An 11,182-nucleotide genomic window follows, 5' to 3' on the forward strand; every position below is an offset into this window, starting at 1 on the left:
TCCATAGGGATGCCGTGGTGTCTAAAGACATGTTGAACTAACAAGTCTGCGGTCTCGCGGGCCGACGGGAGCTTGGGAAGGGGAATAAAGTGAGCCGCCTTGGAAAACCGGTCCACGATGGTCAGGATGACCGTGTTGCTCTCGGAGGGGGGAAATCCGGTGACAAAGTCCAATGCCATATGGGACCAAGGCCTGTAGGGAACCGGCAGAGGTCGTAATAGTCTGACAGGGGGTCTGTGCAGGGCCTTGTTGCGCGCACAGGTGGTACAGCCCAAGACGTAAGCTCGGGTGTCATTGTCCAAAGATGGCCACCAGAAGGAGCGTCGGAGCCAGTTGATCGTACGTCTTATCCCAGGGTGGCCGGAGAGACGGGAGTCATGAGCCCATTGTAGGACCCGGGAACGGACGGAAAGGGGAACGAACAGACGCCCTGGAGGACCACCTCCTGGGTCTGGCTGGGCCTGCTGAGCCTCCCGCACTGCAGACTCTATCGCCCAGGTGAGGACCCCTAGGACACAGGCGGTTGGAACAATCGTGTCTAGCGCTGGGTTAGCCTCGGCTGGGGATAACTGACGAGAGACGGCGTCGGGCTTGATGTTCTTACTCCTTGGGTGGTAGGTGATGGTGAAGTGGAAACGGTCAAAGAACAGAGCCCAGCGGGCTTGGCGGGAGTCCAGTCGCCGGGCTGAATGGATGTATTCCAGATTTCGGTGGTCGGTCCATACAATGAACGGGTGGACTGACCCCTCCAACCAATGTCTCCATTCCTCCAGAGTCAGCTTGACGGCCAGTAACTCCCGGTTGCCCACATCATAGTTCCGCTCGGCCGGGGACAGGCGGCGAGAGAAAAAAGCACACGGGTCGAGCTTCGAGTCAGTGGTTGAGCGCTGAGACAATACCGCTCCTACTCCGGTGTCGGAGGCGTCCACCTCGACCACGAACTGGCGGCTCTCATCTGGCTGCACTAGGATCGGGGCTGAGGTGAATCATTCCTTGAGGATGTTAAATGCTCGGTTGGCCTCGGGGGACCAGGAGGTCGCTGCAAGACCAGGAAAATCCACCTTAGAGGAGGTGAGTCTGGTTAGGGGTGCCGCCATCTGACTGTAGTTCCGAATGTACCGGCGGTAGAAGTTTGCAAACCCAAGGAACTGTTGGCGCTTCTTCCGGTTAGAGGGGACCGGCCAATCGGTGACCGCCCTCACCTTCTCCGGGTCCTTGCGAATCTGACCCTCCTCAATGATGAAACCCAGAAACTGTACGGATGTGACATGGAATTCAAACTTCTCGGCCTTGATGAAGAGCTGATTCTCCAGTAACCGCTGAAGGACCTGACGGACATGGTGGCAATGTTCTTGTAGGTTCGAGGAGTAAATCAGAATGTCGTCGATGTAGACAAACACAAACCGGTTGAGCAAATCCCTGAGCACGTCATTCACCAAAGCCTGGAAAACGGCTGGTGCATTTGTAAGTCCGAATGGCATGACCAGGTACTCGAAATGTCCCAGGGGAGTGTTGAAAGCGGTCTTCCACTCGTCCCCCTCCCATATCCGAACAAAGTGGTAGGCATTGCGGAGGTCTAGCTTGGTGAAAATCGTGGCTCCAGGTAGGGACTCAAAAGCAGAGTCGAGTAGGGTTAGCGGATACTTGTTCCGGGTGGTGATCTGGTTTAACCCTCGGTAGTCGATGCAAGGACAGAGACTCTTGTCCTTCTTGGCCACGAAGAAAAACCCCGCTCCCACCGGGGAGGATGATGGGCGGATAATTCCAGCAGCGAGGGAGTTTGTGATGTAGGTCTCCATTGCCTCGCGTTCCGGTCGGGAAAGGTTGTATAGTCTGCTGGAGGACAGGGTGGGGCCGGGGAATAGTTCAATGGCGCAATCGTAGGGTCGGTGGGGTGGCAGGGAAAGGGCTCGTTCCTTGTTGAATGCCTCGCCGAGATCTGCATACTCCACGGGGACCGAGGTGAGATCAGTTCCAGTTGTAGGGGTGTGGAGAGAAGAGGTCTGCCGGGGAATGGCGGACTTGAGGCACCTCGAAAGATGTCTAGGGCTCCACCCGATGATTCTGTCTCCTGCCCAGTCTCTGTGGGTTGTGGTCCCGGAGCCAAGGATGGCCCAGAACCAGAGGTGTCAGGTGCATATAGAAAATGTAAAAACGGATCTCGTGTTGATGGTTTCCTGATACAAGCAGGGTAACAGGGCAAGTCCGGTGTGTGACATTGGTCAAACGACTTCCATCCAGGGCGGTCGCCTGAAGAGGGCATTCCAACTCCTCCAACGGAATCCCATGAGCGAAGGCCAAGGAGGAGTCCAAGAAACTCTGTTCTGCTCCAGAGTCAATGAGGGCCAAGACTGGTAGAGCACCGGACGGCAGGCATAACTTAGCTGGAAGTGTGAGACGGGACTTGGAACGGGGAAGTCGGGTGGAGTCGCTCGCGAGTCCTCCCACTCCTACTGGTGAGCCCTCTCTTTTGGGCGCACCGGACAGACAGGGATACGGTGACCCGGCTCGCCGCAGTAGAGGCAGGCTCCTGAACGGATTCGTCGCTCACTCTCTCCCTGAGACAGATGGAACCGTCCCACCTGCATGGGTTCCTCCCGATCCTCGGGAGACGGTGCCGGAGCAGGCGAGTGCTGGTGGCCTGGGCTGCGGTGGCGAGGGGGAGCTGGGACCCAGTGACCGGAAGTGGTTACTGGCTGACGAACCGGAGCCTGGAACCTGTTGTTACGCGCTCTCCGACGTTCCTGCATCCGAGTATCCAGTCGGAGGGTGAGAGTGATCAGGTCCTCCAGCGTCCTCGCCTCCTCCAGAACAGCAAGCCTGTCCTTTAATTCCTCAGACAGGCTGCTGAGAAAAAACCCCTGTAGCGCCCTCTCCTCTCAACCGGACTCAGCGGCCAGGATGCGAAAGTCGATGGAATGTTCCGCGGCGCTAGCAGAGCCCTGTTGGAGGCGGAGGAGATTCTGAACAGCGTCCTGAGAGTATGTAGGGTGGTCGAAAGCTCTCCGAAAGGCCTCCAGGTACTGTCCAAAAGAAACTGTATCCAACGGGTTCTGGGTGAACCAGGCCTGGGCCCAGTCGAGAGCACGGCCATGTAACAACCCGGTCAGATAGGCAATCCTCGAGCTGTCCGATGCAAACGTGCGGGGCCGCTGGTTAAACACAAACGTCGTCTGGAGCAGGAAACATCTACATGCCCTCATGTCTCCGTGGAAAGGTTCAGGAGATGGACCAGATGACTCACAGACCAGTTGCACGTCCCCTGCCATAGAATCCAGGGGGGAGGGACGGGCATGTGCGAGTCCCTGCACCATGCTGCCGATCTCAGCCACCTGAGATCCGATGGCTTGCTGGGATCCCCGCATATCATGGAGCAGATGGTGTTGCTGTCCCAGAAGAACTCCTTGGTTTGTGATCGCCACCTGCAGGGGATCTGCAGGTGGAGATCCTGCTGCGGCTGCTGGGTCCATTGTTATGGTCAGTCCGTTCTGTTATGATGTGGGGTGTTTCACGGACCCAAATGCAGACTCAGACAGCAAAGTTCTATTTCAAAACCAAGGTCCGTTTATTTCTCTCAGTCAAGGGAAAAAAACAGGAAATGGACAAAGTCAATAGGAGGCGTCTCCACGCCTCCGCCCGGTTCCAAGCCGGAGAGGGACTAATCCTGTGGAGCGGCAGACGAAGCCGACAGGCAAACTGTCCAACGTCACTACGGAGGCGCGTCCTCGCACTCCGCTCGAATCCTTAGCCGGGAAGAGCCCGGACCGCGTCCGCGGCTGGCAGGCAGGCTGGATCGTCTGTGTGACACCCGAGGCTCGACACAGGAACGCCAAGACTAAACAGTTGATCTCCGAGGAACGAACTGGAAGGTTTCTACGTACAGGTGAAAACCCGAGGCTCGACACTGTACGGCAGGCAGGTTGAAGAAACGAGAGACAACGTTAGTAACGTTCTTCAGAGAGTGAACAGCGGGACTACTCACGGGTCGGAATACCAGGTAGGTAAACGGACGGACTGACAACTGGGATGAGAGTGAAGAGATGAAGTATCTCTCTTCAAAAATGAGGTTTTATTGTTCACACACCCCTCCATATAAGGAAAGGGTCAATTATACAAATAGAGATTCAATGTGTTGTTCAAAGTACTTCGGGTTACTGATTTCTGTTTCCTAATACAATATCTACTTCAGTTTTCATTTTCTTTGTATTTGAAACAAATCTCCCTCACCATCTCCTGACAGGAGCTTTTTTCCCAGGTGCTAATCTCAGGGCTTTGCCTAACCCTGGCTCTTCCTCAGCCTGCAGAAAAGAACATATTGGACCACTGGGGACCCAAGGTCATTCTTGAATGTGCCATGGGCTCCATAGTTCTGGGCTGGCATGTTTCAGCCGCTCCCTGACCTTCCGAGCAAAGGAATTCACTGACGACTTTAATGAAGCCAAACAAATCACCTTCAGCATGCTGATCTTCTGTGGCCTCTCTGCTAAGCTCTCCTGTAAATTGTTGGAGTGGAGATTTTTGCCATCCTGGACCCAAATTATGGCCTTCTGTTCTATATCTTTGACTCAAAGTGTTATATTTCTCTTCTGAGGCCTGAGAGAAGCACTAAAAAACACCTGATGGTTTTTAGAGGGAAATACCGAGGACTCATGGTCAGTAGACAAAGGCATAAAAGACTTCAAATGAAAACAAAAACAGTATTTCATAGAAGTATTAACTTTTGAAAACTGTATGGTGTCCAACATGACACATGCGACAACAACAGCATCAAAATAAAGAAAGAAAGCAATGAATAAATACATATTCTTGACATGAATAATATTCAATGCTATTTGTATTTTGTCACTTTTCTTCTGTGCTCATGTTATCTATAGAATTGAACGTTACTGAATATACCGTAGTAAAATATCTGCATATGTATTTCTGCCTAAATAGAAATGCTATTTCATCAGCTGCTAGAGCTACTACTATCACCAGTTGGTGTGGTACCACCCTGATGGTCCTTCATGAACATTCACTCATCAGTGTGTTGCACACTGTGATAATTGTTTGCTCTCACAGATATTATTCAGTGTGAAAATACTCTGCATTGCTGTCTCTCCAATGCATTTGAGAGACAGCGTCTTATCTGTCCTCTCATTTTGGATAATCTGGACATGGATCTGGCCTAATTAGATAATCATAGTGACTCATACTATTTAAAAAAAAAAGCCATCATCACCACCATTACTTCAATTTCAGGGGGATTTTGAGACCTTCATATTATGTGCTGCCCTATATAATGTAAACTGCCACATGGGCCCCAGTAAATGGTGCTATTGTGGGAGAGACCATTAGTTTCGGCTGCAGTTTCTATGGCGTCCATCTCCTCTGTGATACCGGCTTTCACTAGATAATAGGTGAAATAAAGTTGGAGAAAAAGCTACCTGAAAAGAGTGGGTTTCAAGAAGGAAAAATGACAGAAAGCCAGGATTATGACGAAAGAGACACCTTCATTATGAAAAGAGATCTCAGGTCATGGTGCATCTGTGCAAGACTTGATTCAATCGCTATACTCTGTACCCTTATATAATGATCATGCAAAGTCACTGATATGTAAACTTATCTCCACCATCTGTGTGGCGACGGGTGAATGAGAGGCACATTTAAAAACTCTTTGTCCGAGGACTTAGAAAGGTGTTACATAAAAATGCAGTACATTTAAAACAACATCCAGTTATTTGTATTTTGCATAATGTTGGTGTGGGTTTGGTTATGATCCAGGCAAGATATACGACATCTCTGTACCTTTTGCCAGTTACCTTGAAAACTCACAAAAGTGGTGCTGGTCAGACTGAAACTGACAGGTAATGTTAATTGCTGCTTTGTGATGAGCCTCCTGAATTGCTGGTGTTAGTTGCAAACACTTCAAAATTAGGTGGGAGGATAAATCTCAAGCAGTATAGTTGTCAAGTACAAGTCAAGAGGAGGCTCAATAGCTCTAACTGAAAGGCACTTGACAGAACATTTGCTCAACAACTTTACAAATTCCTTCCTCAAAACAGGCAAATTAGGCAGACACAAATTACACTTTCGACTTTTTCAAAACAAAGCAAACATCAGATGCTCCACAAAAATAATATTTAAGGTGTTTGCTATTTTATCCATCCCTTTGTCTCTAGCTCAGTCATTACTAACACGTTGCTTCACCCAAACACATCACAACTTCATACTCGTAACACAATATTTTGTATAACTTCTCTAATCCCTGTCTTTGATGAGGTGAACCCCCGTGTGTCCAAACATCTGGTCAGCATTCGGTCCCATTACAAAAACTCACTGATGACAAGATTGAGCAAATAGCTGCATGTAAACACTGTAGTCATGTCCTTATTACATCTTTCAGTTTCCCTCCTGTATTCACATCTACACTGTCAGCAATAGATATCGTTATGTTTGGAGTTATCTTTTTCAGTTTTTCGAAAAATGGATGTCAATGAATTCTGGACTTATTCTCGACACTCACTCTTTTAATATTTTTTTACAACCATGCACACTTCCATTTTACATCTGTGTGCCTGTAATTTGATGTCCCGTTCATTTTATTGAAGTTTTTTTTTTTCATTCAAATGATCTCACCCTCAAATAGTGATGGTCTATTCTGATTTCCCTAATTAAATCAAGCATGCTACTATCTTAAGGATCACTCTTTGAAATGAAACAAGAGACTATCTTGTGATGGGATGCAATGCCAAATCAGGCCAGGGGCTGTAGTGGGTGGAGCAATGATCCCTTTCCAACTTTCAATCCCCCCTACTTCCAGAGCCCTTGCTTGATCTTCTAACTCAGCCTTCATTTTGATTCCAACTACATACTGGATTCGCGACTGCATCCTACACAGTTATGACCCTTTCGTGTTGACAAAATCTGTCCACGGACAGACATAAACACCTGGCAAAGTACTCAAAACCACTTTTGTGGTTGTCACCATAATACAGTAAGTATCTCCAGGACCACATTCTGCCATGACGACACCCAAAGAGACTCATAATGAAACACAATACCAACAGCCACACGCTGTAGTCATCCGTAACAAAGAAGGACCACTGTCTGATATTGAAATGTGTGATGCATTATAGAGAACAAAATGCAAAGGGAAAGAAGAGTAATAACCGTAAATACATGAAAATCAATGAATATAGTGTCAATACAATACGGCTGTCCATCTCCCCCTACAAACACCTCTTTGACTCCAGCGGACATGAGAGATAGCACATCTCTTCATCTTCCAATTTGTCTGTCTTGGGAGGAACAGATCAATTTGTGGTGGACAATCAATGTTCAATTAGTGGTGGATAATCAATGTTAGCCTGAGAGCAGCTGTGGAGAGCCGGAAAAATGTCTGACGTTTTAGTTTGTTATTGTAGGGAAGAGCCAAGCGTGATGTTTATATATGTAAAGGCCTCCAGAGTATGATAGTTTAAAGTAACCATTGATGGCTGGGATTTCCACAGAGCATACCATAGAGACCCTGGGCCTCATCATTCTATCTCAGGCCAAATCCCATTCAGATCGAGCAATAAGCTGTCCTTCACATTTCTATGGAGAACGTAAAAGAAGTGTCGTGTCGTTGGAAAAATAAAACCATTTCTAAACTGTTGGCAGTCTTGAATTGCGGGGTGTTAAAGACTAGAGGGGCTTTCATATTATAACATCACCTCATTATGATAATGCACTTTTATATGTTTTTTATATTGTTTCAATGATTATACCGTCCGTTTTTATTTCTACATCACTGACCAAATTAATTCATAAAGTTAAGGAAGATCTTTAATAATTTACATAATAGGAGCAACAGTGATACACAGGAAAATGTACAAAGACCGGTGGTGAAAGTTATTGGCAAGGATAAAAGTGGGCCACGAAGAATAACAGAAGGCGGCATTAACAACACACTACTACCATCTAGTGGTAGAACGCAACTGTTCATATTCGAGGACTAGATGCTTATGAACTTTGTCTCCATATACAAATATTTTATTCATCAGGGAAAAAGCGAGTAAAAGAAGTACATGAAATGTGCATGGAATAAGGATGATCTCCTAACATTTGTTAGTGGCAGCTTTTGACATCAGGCATTTCCATGTGTTCTTTTCTGGCCTTAGAAGGATTATGTAGCACTTTGGTGCAAAGATGCAACCCAACAGTCCATAACTGGAGGCCAAGATAGCAAACACCTCCGTGGCCGTGGAGTACTTCCCGGGAGAGCTGATGTAAGCAGGAACAAAGGCTATCCACACTGCACAAAAAATGAGCATGCTGAAGGTGATGAGTCTGGCCTCGTTGAAGTTGTCCGGTAGTTTCCTTGCCAGGAAGGCCAAGACAAGGCAGAGGCAGGCCAGCAGGCCAATGTAACCCAGGACAAGAGCGAATGCTACATGCGAACCTTCGTCACACAAGAGAATGACAAGGTTGCTCTTACGTTGCATTAGCTGGCGTGGAGTGGGGGGAGCAACAACCAGCCAAACTGTGCAGATTATTGCCTGCATAAAAAAAAAGTGTCTTATTCAGAAATTTGAGAAAATGGCCTAATCAAGATGCATAATGAGTCAGAAATCCTTACCTGGACCAGTGTACATAAGGTAATGATTGCCTTTTGCTGGGCAGGCCCAAACCATTTAATTACATTCCTGCCTGGCAGTGTAGCCTTGAAGGCCATTAACACCACTATAGTTTTCCCCAGAACACAAGAGATACAGAGGACAAAGGTGATGCCGAATGCTGTGTGTTGCAGCATGCAGGACCACTCAGTGGGCCGGCCTATGAAGGTCAGAGAACACAGGAAACACAGAGCCAAGGAGAAGAGCAGCAAGAAGCTCAGCTCAGAGTTGTTAGCCTTGACAATGGGGGTGGCTCTGTGACGAGAGAATATGAAGGTCACAACACTCGTGCAGAAGGAGCCAATGAGGGAAATAGCCAACACGGTGATGCCAATGGTGCTGGTATAGGAGAGGAACTCCACCTCTTTGGGGATACAGGCTGTCCTCTCAGTATTGGACCAGAACTCTGGCAGGCAACGCACACACTCTATGGCATCTAGAGGAAAGAAAAGAAGACTTTAGCTGTTATATTGTGGCTTTGCCAATTTACGTTTTTTTAAGACTGCAACTGTAGGTTAAATTCTCCAACACAATGTAAAGAAGTAGCCTTTCCTTACCAGTTTGATTGCTAATCTCGCCAGCTGTGCAAATCACACAATCAAAGCAGCAGATAGGGAAGTTTGGTCTGATTGCCTTCCGGGTACCTGGGGGACAAATGCTGCTGCATACTGACAGGGGAATCTAGGCAAACGTGGGAACATACACTACACTGATCACAACACAGTCACCTCATAAAAACACATTATTGAACGAAATAATTACAAAAATAACATTATTTTATTCTATAGAGATACTTACTTTGCTTTGGTTGCCATTCCATACAATCATATGTTCCTGGATCTGGAGTTTTTGCTTTCCACCTGTGATCATCTCATCAAATTTGCCAATAGTGACAAACTCCATTTCTCCATCTGGTCTCAGCTGCCAGTTCACCAGGTCATACATGGCTGCAGGGTCAGCATTCTCATCAAACTTGATGTCATCGCCAAAGGAGTTCAAGTATTCCACATTTTAATGTAATGAAGTAACTATGGGAATAAAGTGCATATAACTTTGTTTAACAATATATAAATAATATTTTGACATCACTGTAACTTTTGTTTCACTGGTCCACATATCTGGAACAAATTCCCAGAAAGCTGCAGGTCTGCTGAGACCCTCAGCTCATTTAAATCAAGATTGAAGACTTTTCTGTTTGCTGCTGCCTTTAATTGAACCACATTCAATTCATATATTAATCAATTTCCTGCATTTCTGCATTTTACGACTGCATTTTATTTCTTACACTGTTTTTTAATGTTTTAATGAATGTTCTTAATTGTTTTTAAATCTCCTTTTGCCTTATGTTTTGATGCTTTTAATGGTTTCATGTGAAGCACTTTGTTGTTGTTGAAATGTGCTATACAAATAAACTTGCCTTGCCTTGCATTGTTTATCTGGAGTGAATTAGAGAACATGTGGGACTGTACCTGCCATGGCTGTATATTGTCTGCATCTGGACAGGCCTGCTGAGGAAATGGCCCGTTTCCTTCCACACAGCTTCTTATTGCCTTAAGTGCATGAACAATGGCATACTGGTGCAGGGTACAGTACTGTAAAAATAGGGGTAAAAGGAGGAGGAAGAACAAAATAAATTTCAAAGAGCAAAGCACAGTAGTCATTTCTGATCAATTTTGAGCTACTGTAACAGAACATGTTTTCGTTCATAGGCTGTGGCTCAGAGGTAGAGTGGGTTGTCTTCTAATCGGAAGATTGTCAGTTCATTCTCTGGCTTCACCAGTCCTCATGCTGGTGTGTCCTTGTACAAGACACTGAACCCCAAAATGCCCCTGATCTAAACCTGACTGGCCATGAATATGAATGTGTGTGAATGGGTGAATGCTGGCCTGTTGACATCTCGGGTACAGTGCTTTAGTGTTCCGAAGACTAGAAATGTGCTATGTGTAAGTCCATTTATCATAGACAATGATTGGAAGGAAATGAAGACAGACAGACCGACAAGAAGCAGGATGGAAGATGAAAGAAAGAAGGGCTTCTGTGACTGTTGTGGCGGCCTATAAAGAACTCACTACTGCACACCTGTGGTCGAAAAACATTCGACTCCCTCTTCTTGATAGATGGGGCAAAGGCCCAACAAAACAAATTGTACTTTTTATTATACCAAAATTGGTTTCTGTCATAGTTCTTATCACGCTGGTTTGTGTTCTTTCTGACAAATTTGGTTTTGATTAGTTTTTTGACGCTACAAAAAAGGGAATCTGACATCATTCACTGCTAGGATTGACAGCTCCTCTGAGTGACGTAGTTGACGCAAAGCCCCCGGAGGCTCAGACATTGTACGTATGTGGAGAGGAGATGTAACTTTAACCGTGATTGTCTGTTTCAAATATAGAGATTTGGTAAATGGAGTGGACTTGTACTTGTATATCGCTTTTCTAGTCTTCCGACCACTCAGAGTGCTAATGGCAGGGGCTACCATGCAAGGTGCCACCTTTCCATCAGAACTAAATAACTTTCACACAACATTGACACACAGCCTACAG

General features: G+C 46.5%; 1 pseudogene across 1 annotated transcript; it reads right to left on the reverse strand.

The window, feature by feature from the left end:
* Window positions 1–8,081: 8,081 nt before the first annotated feature.
* LOC306779636 (extracellular calcium-sensing receptor-like) lies at window positions 8,082–10,974 on the reverse strand (annotated as a pseudogene). The gene is made up of 5 exons: window positions 10,903–10,974; window positions 9,438–9,667; window positions 9,197–9,320; window positions 8,603–9,075; window positions 8,082–8,522 (listed from the first exon to the last, which is right to left on the reverse strand). The product of its transcript is annotated as an extracellular calcium-sensing receptor-like (transcript).
* Window positions 10,975–11,182: the final 208 nt, after the last annotated feature.

Source organism: Melanostigma gelatinosum (genome assembly GCF_949748355.1).
Source record: "Melanostigma gelatinosum genome assembly, chromosome: 7".
Classification (NCBI taxonomy): domain Eukaryota; kingdom Metazoa; phylum Chordata; class Actinopteri; order Perciformes; family Zoarcidae; genus Melanostigma; species Melanostigma gelatinosum.